The 12,971-nt window shown below is 39.4% G+C and overlaps 1 protein-coding gene across 3 annotated transcripts in view; it reads right to left on the bottom strand.

The window, feature by feature from the left end:
- The window catches only part of ndel1a (nudE neurodevelopment protein 1-like 1a), a 33,668-nt gene extending 21,032 nt beyond the window's left edge, over window positions 1-12,636 (bottom strand). For all 3 annotated transcript variants that reach the window (XM_021565032.2, XM_021565033.2, XM_021565034.2), the window contains exon 1: window positions 12,480-12,636. The gene's annotated coding sequence lies outside the window, so the exon portion shown is untranslated. The remainder of the gene's footprint in view (window positions 1-12,479) is intronic.
- Between the last annotated feature and the right edge of the window lie 335 nt (window positions 12,637-12,971).

Here is a 12,971-nt window from a genome sequence, read left to right as displayed (position 1 = left end):
TAACGCAGATACCGATTGGAGGACCAAAAAAAGCCAATTTATTTGTAATAATGACAATTACAACAATACTGAATGAACACTTATTTTAACTTAATATAATACATTAATAAAAATCAATTTAGCCTTAAATAAATAATGAAACATGTTCAATTTGGTTTAAATAATGCAAAAACAAAGTGTTGGAGAAGTAAAAGTGCAATATGTGCCATGTAAAAAAGCTAACGTTTGAGTTCCTTGCTCAGAACATGAGAACATATGAAAGCTGGTGGTTCCTTTTAACATGAGACTTCAATATTCCAAGGTAAGAGGTTTTAGGTTGTAGTTAATATAGTATTTATAGGACTATTTCTCTCTATACCATTTGTATTTCATATACCTTTGACTATTGGAGGTTCTTATAGGCACTTTAGTATTGCCAGTGTAACAGTATAGCTTCCGTCCCTCTCCTCGCCCCTACCTGGGCTCGAACCAGGAACACATCGACAACAGCCACACTCGAAGCAACGTTACCCATCACTCCACAAAAGCCGTGGCCCTTGCAGAGTAAGGGGATTAACTACTCCAAGTCTCAGAGCGGGTGACGTTTGAAATGCTATTAGCGCACACCCCGCTAACTAGCTAGCCATTTCACATCGGTTACACCAGCCATTAGGCTGATAGCGCTGTTTATGACTTCAAGCCTGTGCTTGCGAAGAGCTGCTGGCAAAACGCACTAAAGTGCTGTTTGAATGAATGCTTACGAGCCTGCTGCTGCCTACCATCGCTCAGTCAGACTGCTCTATCAAATCATATACTTAATTTTAACATAATAACACACAGAATAACGAGCCTTTGGTCATTAATATGGTCGAATCCGGAAACTATCATTTAGAAAACAAAACTTGATTATTTCAATGAAATACAGAACCGTTCGGTATTTTATCTAACAGGTGGCATCCCTAAGTCTAAATATTCTTGTTACATTGTACAACCTTCAATGTTATGCCATATTTACGTAAAATTCTGGCAAATTAGTTCGCAATGAGCCAGGCTGCCCAAACTGTTGCATATACCCTGACACCATTTCTCCTGGTTAATATCGCTTGCTAACCTGGATTTCTTTTAGCTAAATACGCAGGTTTAAAAATCTATACTTATGGGTATTGATTTTAGGAAAGGCATTGGTGTTTATGGTTAGGTACAGTCGTGCAACGATTGTGCTTTTTTCGCAAATGCGCTTTTGTTAAATCATCCCCCAGCGTTGCATCGATTATATGCAACGCAGGACACGCTAGGTAAACTAGTAATATCATCAACCATGTGTAGTTAACTAGTAATTATGATTGATTGATTGGTTTTTATAAGATAAGTTTAATGCTAGCTAGCAACTTACCTTGGCTTCTACTGCATTCGCGTAACTGGCAGGCTCCTCGTGGAGTGCAATGAGAGGCAGGTGGTTAGAGCGTTGGACTAGTTAACCGTAAGGTTGCAAGATTGAATCCCTGAGCTGACAAGGTAAAAATCTGTCGTTTTGCCCCTGAACAAGGCAGTTAACCCACCGTTCCTAGGCCATCATTGAAAATAAGAATGTGTTCTTAACCGACTTGCCTAGTTAAATAAAGGTGTAAAAAAATATATAACAAAATAAAAATTGGCAAAAATCGGCATCCAAAAATACCCTATTTCTGATTGTTATGAACACTTGAAATCGGCCCTAATTAATTCGGCCATTCCGATTAATCGGTCGACCTCTAGTCAATACTTTCTGAAGGCACTGTATCTCTCAGCAGCAGAGAAGAATTTCTAGCACATGCTGCTGACAATCATTGACAATTGCAAAATATAGTTTCACAGTGGGTGTGTCACATTACATATCTGCAAAGAAAGTTGTGAGTGTATCTGGGCAAATAACTTCGACATAACAAATGTTGGGTTTTACAGGTACGAGCTCAGTCAATACTAGTTTATTTTTTAGGGCAAATACAAAGCAAAAGTAGTTTTTTTTTTTTACCAACAATTCCATTAGATCATTAACTTTAAGCACCAGCTGTCAGAGCAGCTCACAGATCACTGAACCTGTACATAGCCCATCTGTAAATAGCCCATCCGTAAATAGCCCATCCAACTACCTCATCCCCATACTGTTATTTATTTTGCTCCTTTGCACCAAAGTATCTCTACTTGCACACTCATCTTCTGCACATCTATCACTCCAGTGTTTAATTGCTATACTGTAATTATTTTGCCACTATTTATTATTACTATTTATTGCCTTACCTCCCTTATCCTACCTCATTTGCACACACTGACCTTTTCTATTGTATTATTGACTGTATGTTTGTTTATTCCATGTGTAACTGTGTTGTTTGTGTCACACTGCATTGCTTTATCTTGGCCAGGTCACAGCTGTAAATGAGAACTTGTTCTCAACTAGCCTAACTGGATTTGTTTTATTTTATTTTTTTAAAGACAAAGCAAATGGCTACGTGATCTGTGAAAAAGTCCCTAACACTGACCTTCTGCCCTGCGATTAATACAAGTGGGCAACCAAGTGTTAAGTAGGGGCAATTCCAGATTTTTCACTTTAAAATGTATACCGCCCCCCAAAATATTTGATTTCCAAGTTTAATAAACCATATGCACATGGGCTACTTTTAACAATTTCCACAGAAAATTTTACAGGAAGAACTGTGCAGATATAAAGTTTGGTTACAGAATAAAACAGATTTTTACCATAATTCAGTTTTCCAGTAAATGTTTTGCACTGTGTAAACTGTTCAAAGTAGTCATTGTGCATAGAGTTGTATGGTTAGTTAAACTTTGAAATCAATAGTTGTTGTTTGGCATACATTTTAAAGTGAAAAAATCAGTCTCAGCATAATTCTGTAACCATGGAATTTCCCATAGACTACCACTCAAGAAAAGAGTGAGAAGTAGCCTAGCTAAATAGACAGATGGACAATACTTCTGTTGTGCAGTACAGTTAATGGCATTGATAGAAACCTTGGGAACAAATGTTGCTGACGGACTGACCTTTGCTCTGGCATCAAGTTACATTGAATGTAGTGACATAAAATACTATTCATGGCCACAAAGGACTGAGCCAGACTGAGTCAGACAGTCTTGAGCGAGGCAGTAAAACTGCTTAATTTTCTGTACAGAAATCCTACAAAGATGAACAGAATACTGCAGTTGAGGATGAACAGAATACTGCAGTGGAGGATAAACAGAATACTGCAGTGGATTGCTAATTTGCCATGTAGTCTAGCTTATTCTGTGATTTACTTGAAGGCCACTACTCATTCTAGTATTAAAGTGGAACTGAAACACTCAAATCAACCTACAACATTCTTTTATGTGTCAATGTTAGGTAACCTTGAACATGTTAAGAAAATGCTTTTAGAACATAATGTTAAACATTTGAGTGCCTAGCACAAGCTTAGAGAGATGTGGCTGCAGCCATATTGATACAATGTCATGGAAAGTTCAGCACACGTACTTCACTTACGGATCAAAACTGATCGAGAAGTGAATAAACTAAAAGCTAAAACTACCAATTTGAGATGGAACAACAATGAAATGCTAATAATCATGTTGACAAGCCGGTATAGTGTGGTAAAAATATCCACTTGCATGCGTTTGAGCTTTTTCAGCTGTAGGCTACAATAAAGCTATTTTTACATGGGCAGGGGCATCGGATCTACTGTCACCCGACATTAGTAAGCGAGCTAAATTAATGATGTCCACAATAACAAAGTAGTTAACGAACATTGAATAAGCCTGTATAGTCCAATCAAAAACCCACTAGCATATGTTTTTGTGTTCTTTCAGCAAGCAAAGTCTGTGTTAACCTCTGAGCGTCGATTGACACACAAGTGCAACAAGTCCTATATCGACATAACCAGAAAGGCTGCTCAGCAAGGAAGAAGCCACTGCTCCAAAATCGCCATAAAAAAAAGCCAGACTACGGTTTGCAACTGCACACGGGGACAAAGATTGTACTTTTTGGAGAAATGTCCTTTGGTCTGATGAAACAAAAAAATAACTGTTTGGCCATAATGACCATCGTTATGTTTGGAGGAAAAAGGGGAAGACTTGCAAGCCGAAGAGCAACATCCCAACCGCGAAGCACGGGGGTGGCAACATCATGTTGTGGGGGTGCTTTGTTGCTGCAGGAGGGACTGGTGCACTTCACAAAATAGATGGCATCGTGAGAAGGAAAATTATGTGGATATACTGAAGCAACATCTCAAGACATCAGTCAGGAAGTTAAAGCTTGGTCGCAAATGGGTCTTCCAAATGGACAATGACCCCAAGCATACTTCCAAAGTTGTGGCAAAATGGCTTAAGGACAACAAAGTCAAGGTATTGGAGTGGCCATCACAAAGCCCTGACCTCAATCCTATAGAAAAATAGTGAGCCGAACTGAAAAAGCGTTTGCGAGCAAGGAGGCCCACAAACCTGACTCAGTTACACCAGCTCTGTCAGGAGGAATGGGCCAGAATTCAACCAACTTATTGTGGGAAGTTTGTGGAAGGCTACCCAAAACATTTGACCCAAGTTAAACAATTTAAAGGCAACGCTACCAAATACTAATTCAATGTATGTAAACTTCTCACTCACTGGGAATGTGATGAAAGAAATAAAAGCTGAAATAAATCTTCCTCTATTATTATTCTGACATTTACATTCTTAAAATAAAGAGGTGATCCTAACTGACCTAAGACAGGGAATTTTCACTCTGATTAAATGTCAGGAATTGTGGAAAAACTGAGTTTAAATGTATTTGGCTAAGGTGTATGTAAACTCCCGACTTCAACTGTATGTAGCATCCAAACGGTTTGAACTACAAACTATTATGACCACTATGAAAAGGGGAGACTCTCACGAACATGGTGTTCTTGGGACTCGTCTGAAGGAAGTTTACATTTTTTTTTTTTTTTTTTTTTACAAAACGGAAGTATGAAGATAGTTTTGTGCCTACCCAAAAAGGGGTTAAATAAATAAATATAATATATATATATATTTTAGAGGTCGACCAATTAATCGGAATGCCCGATTAATTAGGGCCGATTTCAAGTTTTCATAACAATCGGAAATTGGTATTTTTGGACAACGATTTGGACGATTTTATTTATTTATTATTATTTTTTGTTTTTACACCTTTATTTAACTAGGCAAGTCAGTTCTTATTTTCAATGACTGCCTAGGAACAGTGGGTTAACTGCCTTCTTCAGGGGCAGAATGACAGATTTTTACCTTGTCAGCTCGGGATTTCAATCTTGCAACCTTACAGTCAACTAGTCCAATGCTCTAACCACGTGCCTCTCATTGCACTCCATGAGGAGCCTGCCTGTTACACGAATGCAGTAAGAAGCCAGGGTAAGTTGCTAGCTAGCATTAAACTTATCTTATAAAAAAACAAAGGTAATTCAAATAACCAAATTCAACCTAGCTAATTTCCGATTTATAGGAAATTGTTTGACTACAGAGGTAGCAAAACTGTACTTCAAATCTATGATACTCCCCCACTTAACATACTGCTTGACTAGTTGGGCCCAAGCTTGCTGTACAACATTAAGACCTATTCAGTCTGTCTACAAACTGGCTCTCAAAGTGCTTGATAGGAAGCCCAATAGCCATCATCACTGTTACATCCTCAGAAAGCATGAGCTCCTGAGTTGGGAAAATCTTGTGCAATACACCGATGCATGTCTTGTATTCAAGATCCTAAATGGCCTGGCTCCCCCTCCACTCAGTATTTTTGTTAAACAGAAAACCCAAACATATGGCAGCAGATCCACAAGGTCTGCCATGAGAGGTGACTGTATAGTTCCCTTAAGGAAAAGCACCTTTAGTAAATCCGTTTTCTCTGTGAGCTTCCCATGCCTGGAATACACTGCCATCAGACACACATAACTGCACCACATATCACACTTTCACAAAATGCTTGAAGACATGGCTAAGATTTGTGAACATGGTCCCTAGCTGTGTTGCCGCTTTCTATGTCTGTTGTCTGTGAGGTGTGGAAGGAAAGACTGTTGCTTTTATGAAATTTGTCTTGCTGCTTTTTGTTCTGTTGCTCTGTCTGTATGCTACATCTTGCTTGTCCTATGTTGCTCTGTCTGTATGCTATGTCTTGCTTGTCCTATGTTGCTATTGTCTATATTGTAATTGTTTTTAATAACCTGCCCAGGGACTGCGGTTGAAAATTAGCCGGCTGGCTAAAACCAGCACTTTTACTGAAACGTTGATTAATGTGCACTGTCCCTGTGAAAAATAAAATAAACTCAAACTCAAACACACAGTACCAGTCAAAAATTTGGACACACCTACTCATTTAAGGGTTTTTCTTTATTTTGTACTATTTTCTTGTACTATTTTCTTCATTGTAGAATAATAGTGAAGACATCAAAACTATGAAATATCACATCATGTAGCAACCAACATTTTTTTTTTATATTTGAGAATAGCCACCCTTTGCCTCCATTGACAGCTTTGCACACTCTTGACATTGTCTAAACCAGCTTCATGAGGTAGTCACCTAGAATGCATTTCAATTAACAGGTGTGCCTTGTTAAAAGTTCATTTGTGGAATTTCATTCCTTCTTAATGCGTTTGAGCCAATAAGTTGTGTTGTGACAAAGTAGGGTTGGTATCCAGAAGATAGCCTTATTTGTTAAAAGACCAAGTCCATATTATGGCAAGAACAGCTCAAATAAGCAAAGAGAAACAACAGTCCATCATTACTTTAAGACATGAAAGTCCGTTCGGAAAATTTCAAGAACTTCGAAAGTTTCTTCAAGTGCAGTCGCAAAAACCATCAAGCGCTATGATGAAACTGGCTCTGATGAGGACCGCCACAGGAAAGTGTCCATTTCATCTTGTCCAACTGTGTATGTAGCATTTCATGTAAACCCTGTTTATTATCTGCATCGAAGTAATGGTCCTTGTACCTAGCATCGAGCATGGTGGCAACACAGTAGAGGCTCAGAGAGAACGCACCAAATCGCTTGTTCACAGCCTCACGTACATTTGTAAGTTTTAACCCCACGGTCTGTGTCGGCAGTTTAGTTGAGCAGGCATTTCAATGCCATGACAGAGGGCAGACACAGTTGATTAACTTATTTCTCAAGTCAGTTGTTCGAACGGCACTAGGAGTGTGTTCACGTTTCCAAGTTTCAAACATGTTCTCAAATGCCATTGAAATGGAAGCAGCAGTATGAGAACCAGCACATTCTTGAGCATGCAATATGGCTTTCCTAAGCATGAAATCCTCTTCAACCCACTGTGCTGTCAGACTCAGCATGCTCATGGGGCCGACATCGTTGGTCCAAATGTCAGTCTTGAAGCTAATAGCAGTGGACGCCCATAGCAAGTATCTCATAGATGTACGTTTCAATAATACTGTGCAACTCCGGTAGGGCAACATCTGAAAAATAGTGTGTACCGGGGCTCGACCAGTCAGCAAAAGCCAACATCATCCACGACAGAGGACGGTTGATTGTCAAGGGCAATGAACTTCATTATCTTGGCGTTAATGGATTTCGCCTTTGAGTTGTCTTGATGAAATTTTCTTACTCTTTCAAGTGACTGTTCGAGTTGCTGGAAGTGTGCGCTTTGTATTTTTCTGCTTTTGTTCTGTGTAGCGCTGTATTTTTCATGGCGTCATTACGTCATCTACTTACGTTAAATAGGTATGCACGTCAGCTTTGACATCGGTTTTGCACAGGCGTTAAACCAGACATTGGTCCTATGCTGATGTTGGCATTTTTAGCTTTTATCAGCCAATTCCGATATGCTCACTGATATATTGTCCATCCCTACAAAACATGGTACAAACATTATTGGGCACTGACAACAGCACAAAGGGCAAGAAGGTAGAGACAACAATACATCACGCGAAACAGCCACAACTGTCAATTTGTGGTCGAATTGCTGCAAAAGGACACAAATAATAAGAAGAGACTTGCTTGGGCCAAGAAACACGAGCAATGGACATTAGGCTGGTTGAAATCTGTCCTTTGGTCCGATGAGTCCAAATTTGAGATCTTTGGTTCCAAATGTTGTCTTTGTGAGACGCAGAGTATGTGAACAGATGATCTCTGTATGTGTAATTCCCACTGTGAAGCATGGGGGAGGTGTGATGATGTGGGGATGCTTTGCTGGTGACACTGTCTGTGATTTATTTAGAATTCAAGGCACACTTAACATGGCTACCACAGCATTCTGCAGCGATACGCCATCCCATCTAGTTTGCGCTTAGTGGGACTATCATGTGTTCTTCAACACAACAAGGACCCAACACACCTCTAGGCGGTGTAAGGGCTATTTGGCCTAGAAGGAGGGTGATGGAGCTCTGCATCAGATGACCTGGCCTCCACAATCACCCGACCTCAACCCAATTGAGATTGTTTGGGATGAGTTGGACTGCAGAGTGAAGGAAAAGGAGCCAACAAGTGCTCAGCATAAAAAACTGGAAAAGCATTCCAGGTGAAGCTTGTTGAGAGAATGCCAAAAGTGTGCTGTCATCAAGGCAAAGGGTGGCTACTTTGAAGAATCTAAAATATATTTTGATTTGTTTAAGACTTTTGTTTACTACATGATTCCATGTGTTATTTCATAGTTAGATGTCTTCACTAGAGGTCAACCAATTAATCGGAATAGCCGATTAATTAGGGACGATTTTAAGTTTTCATAACAATCGGAAATTGGTATTTTTGGACACCGATTTGGCCGTCCCCCCCCCCCCCCCCCCCCCCATTACATTTAAAAAAATAAATAAATTGAACACCTTTATTTAATCTTTACTTAACTAGGCAAGTCAGTTAAGAACACATTCTTATTTTCAATGACGGCCTAGGAACAGTGGGTTAACTGCCTTGTTCAGGGGCAGAACGACAGATTTTTACCTTGTCAGCTCGGGGGATTCAATCTTGCAACCTTACAGTTAACTAGTCCAACGCTCTAACCACCTGATTACATTGCACTCCACGAGGAGCCTGCCTTGCAGTAAGCCAAGGTAAGTTGCTAGCTAGCATTAAACTTATCTTATAAAAAACAATCAATCATAATCACTAGTTAACTACACATGGTTAATGATATTACTAGTTTATCTAGCATGTCCTGCGTTGCATATAATCGATGCCGTGCGTATACGCGAACAAGGACTGTCGTTGCTCCAATGTGTACCTAACCATAAACATCAATGCCTTTCTTAAAATCAATACACAGAAGTATATATTTTTAAACCTGTATATTTAACTAAAATAAATCCAGGTTCGCAGGCAATATTAACCAGGTGAAATTGTGTCACTTCTCTTGCGTTCATTGCACGCAGAGTCAGTGTATATGCAACAGTTTGGGCCGCCTAATTTACGTAATTATGACATAACATTGAAGGTTGTGCAATGTAACAGGAATATTTAGACTTATGGATGCCACCCGTTAGATAAAAATACGTAACAGTTCCGTATTTCACTGAAAGAATAAACGTCTTGTTTTCGAGATGATTGGTTTCGACCATATTAAGGCTCGTATTTCTGTGTGTTATTATGTTATAACTAAGTCTACGATTTGATAGAGCAGCCTGACTGAACGGTGGTAGGCACCAGCAGGCTCGTAAGCATTCATTCTAACAGCACTTTTGTGCGTTTTGCCAGCAGCTCTTTGTTGTGCTTCAAGCATTGCGCTGTTTATGACTTCAAGCCTATCAACTCCTGAGATTAGGCTGGTGTAACCGATGTGAAATGGCTAGCTAGTTAGCGGGGTGCGCGCTAATAGCGTTTCAAACGACACTCGCTCTGAGACTTGGAGTGGTTGTTCCCCTTGCTCTGCATGGGTAACGCTGCTTTCAGGGTGGCTGTTGTCGATGTGTTCCTGGTTCGAGCCCAGCTTAGGAGCGAGGAGAGGGACGGAAGCTATACTGTTACACTGGCAATACTAAAGTGCCTATAAGAACATCCAATAGTCAAAGGTTAATGAAATACAAATGGTATAGAGAGAAATAGTCCTATGATTCCGATAATAACTACAACCTAAAACTTCTTACCTGGGAATATTGAAGACTCATGTTAAAAGGAACCACCAGCTTTCATATGTTCTCATGTTCTGAGCAAGGAACTTAAACGTTAGCTTTCTTACATGGCACATATTGCACTTTTACTTTCTTCTCCAACACTTTGTTTTTGCATGATTTAAACCAAATTGAACATGTTTCATTATTTATTTGAGGCTAAATTGATTTGATTGATGTATTATATTAAGTTAAAATAAGTGTTCATTCAGTATTGTTGTAATTGTCATTATTACAAATACATTTTATTAATTTATTTTATTTTTAAATTGTCCGATTAATCGGTATCGGCTTTTTTTGGTCCTCCAATAATCGGTATCGGCATTGAAAAATCATAAATCGGTCGACCTCTAGTCTTCGCTATTATTCTAACAGCAAACAAGCTTAATAAACTAACTGCATGGTAATACTTACAATAATAAAGTAACTTTTGCAGGCAGATCGTGTACACTAGGCATAAAATGGTATTCAATATTGTTTGCAGTGAGGGACTTCAGATGTGCCAAACTTAGGAGAGGCTAGCTGGCTGGGTTAGAAAAATCTGTCTAGGAAAATGAGTATGCAGTCAATGCAAGCTAGCTATGTGTCTGTTCAGAAGAGTTAGCTACAGACATGTAGGGTTGTTAACAGAGACTTACCAAATGATGCTGCCAAGATCCATAGTAAAATCCTGTACCGTATCAAGCGGTTCTGCTAACGTCACTAGCTAACAAAATATTAATCAATGATAGCTGAGCTTACTGTGGTTCTTTGACTAGCTGGCTAACTACATTATATATTTTTTTGTCAATGTATCATTAATGCCATGTTACCTGGCTAGTCTATCAGGTTAGCCTTCCAAAAAGGCACTTATTTTCATATTTTTTTAATTGAACCCATTTTTTAAATTAAAACATTCTCAATGAGGCTACTAACATGCATTGTCATCGTGCATAGTCAGATGAGTCAATTTTCAAACGTTTAACTTAATTTTTTAGCAGGGTGGCAGGTAGCCTTGAGATTAGAGCATTGGGTCAGTAACCGAAAGGGTGCTGGTTTGAATACCGAAGCCAACAAAGTAAAACAAATTAGCTGTCGCTGTCCCCTTGTGCAAGGCACTTCTAAATTTGGGCTACTTCTAAATTGCATTGCAGTTGCCATGGCATTTCTCTTTAAAATAAAATCTATAAATGTCACTGTTACCTGCTGCTGCTACTGACTAACAGGCAGTGAGACAGGCTGTTACTGAGTGAGTGATGAGGAGGACCAGAGGGGTGTGTGTGTTGAGCTGAGTGAGTGAGAGGAGAGCAACGCCAGCACTTGCGCACGCCATGACAAGTCATATAAGAACAACGAACAGCACCAGCTAGCTACATACTTCTCCCACATGTCGTAGAGAGAAACAGTAAAGGCATCTTTTTGTAGGCACTAACCACCATGGTTCATTGAACAAAGCCTATGGGGAAAGTGAATGCCATTTTTGTAGGGTTTTCGGTTAAACGCCACAAATAAGGTCTGTGGAAAACTTGTTTTGTTCTATGAGATAATCTTCATCAGCTAACGCAACTTGTCAATTTCGAAGCATTTATTTAATGAAAAAAAAGCACAAAGGCTTCATAATTCATAAAGGTCATGTTAACTGACTGCTATTATAGAACAAAACATATAAATTAGTTAATCTCAGACTTTGTTTTCAGTTTTTATTCCAAAACCCTATTATTTTCCATAGGGATAGCTGAATGAACCAGAGGTCACTCATATCTAGTTTTTAGGACTAGATTTTTCCTCTCTTGTTGCTAGTTTTAAAGTCTTGTGGGCAGGTTTTGAGTTGCAATTGCCCTGGACATTTTAACTGGACCTGGCAACCCTGCACGCATTGCCTGACAAGATTTCCATTATACTGAAAGGTGAAATTATCCTCATTGGCAAAAATGACATCACAAAATGTGGTGCAGAATAATAGTAAATAATTGGCTATATGGTGAATGAAGTTATATCACTCATATGTTGTTGTAACGTAGCTATCCAACTTAACTACTATGATTGAGTATTTCTAGCCAAATTTCCGTGAATATCATCCTTGCTTGAGGGTCTTCAGCTTTCAAGCCTGGCCCCTTGGCCCTCAAACTAAGAGATTATAAACTATCGTTACCTAAATATCTATCGCAAATAATGTAGCTCGGGCACCATTGCCATTTAGCTTACTGTCATTAGTTACAAGATACGCTTAAATTAACTGTCAAAACCAAACTGTCAGCTGTCAAACATGGGTGGCCGCTCAGCTCGGGTACACCGGGCGTCGCTTGGCTAGCTATCGACGCGTTAGCTAGCTACCTACACCCATCAATTCGAAGGAATTGTATTTTCATGCATTTTGCTCAAATAAAGACAATGATATATCGCGTCAACGTTATACACAATTTGATAAGTACATGTCGCGATGTACCTGAACATTTCCATTCGATGTTTCGCCCCCTTTCGATGGTTTTCAGTCCACCGTAGTCGTCCCTCCCGGTAGCTCTGTGCTTGGAGGAAACTGTTGATGCTGTGACTCACGCGCAGCCTACCCAAGGGCAAGACACGCACGTGATGAGCAGAGCAAGCGCATCAAAATTGGTGGACCTTTGTTTTAGCGTCATCTGGTGGTTTAAAGCGGCAATGTACGTTTTCAATTATACGCTTACTGTATTTGACTGAGAATGTACAAAAAAACATTTGCCTGGCTATCTCGAACCAGGATTATATTGTTGTTGAGTGGTGAATGAATTGGTAGATTTGTGGGTGCGATCTAGTCATACTCTACTATTCTTGAATAACATTCTGGGGGAAAACATTTAGCTAACTTATTAACTGGACACGTCTGTTTATTATATACTTTATTTTTACGGCTTTATTAAAGGCTTTACTAGAAGGTAAGTCACCTGTCTTGGATCCAGCT

This window comes from Oncorhynchus mykiss, chromosome 16 (genome assembly GCF_013265735.2).
Source record: "Oncorhynchus mykiss isolate Arlee chromosome 16, USDA_OmykA_1.1, whole genome shotgun sequence".
Classification (NCBI taxonomy): domain Eukaryota; kingdom Metazoa; phylum Chordata; class Actinopteri; order Salmoniformes; family Salmonidae; genus Oncorhynchus; species Oncorhynchus mykiss.
The sequence above is the reverse complement of the archived record's forward strand: the minus strand, read 5'-3'. Positions and strand labels throughout refer to the sequence as shown.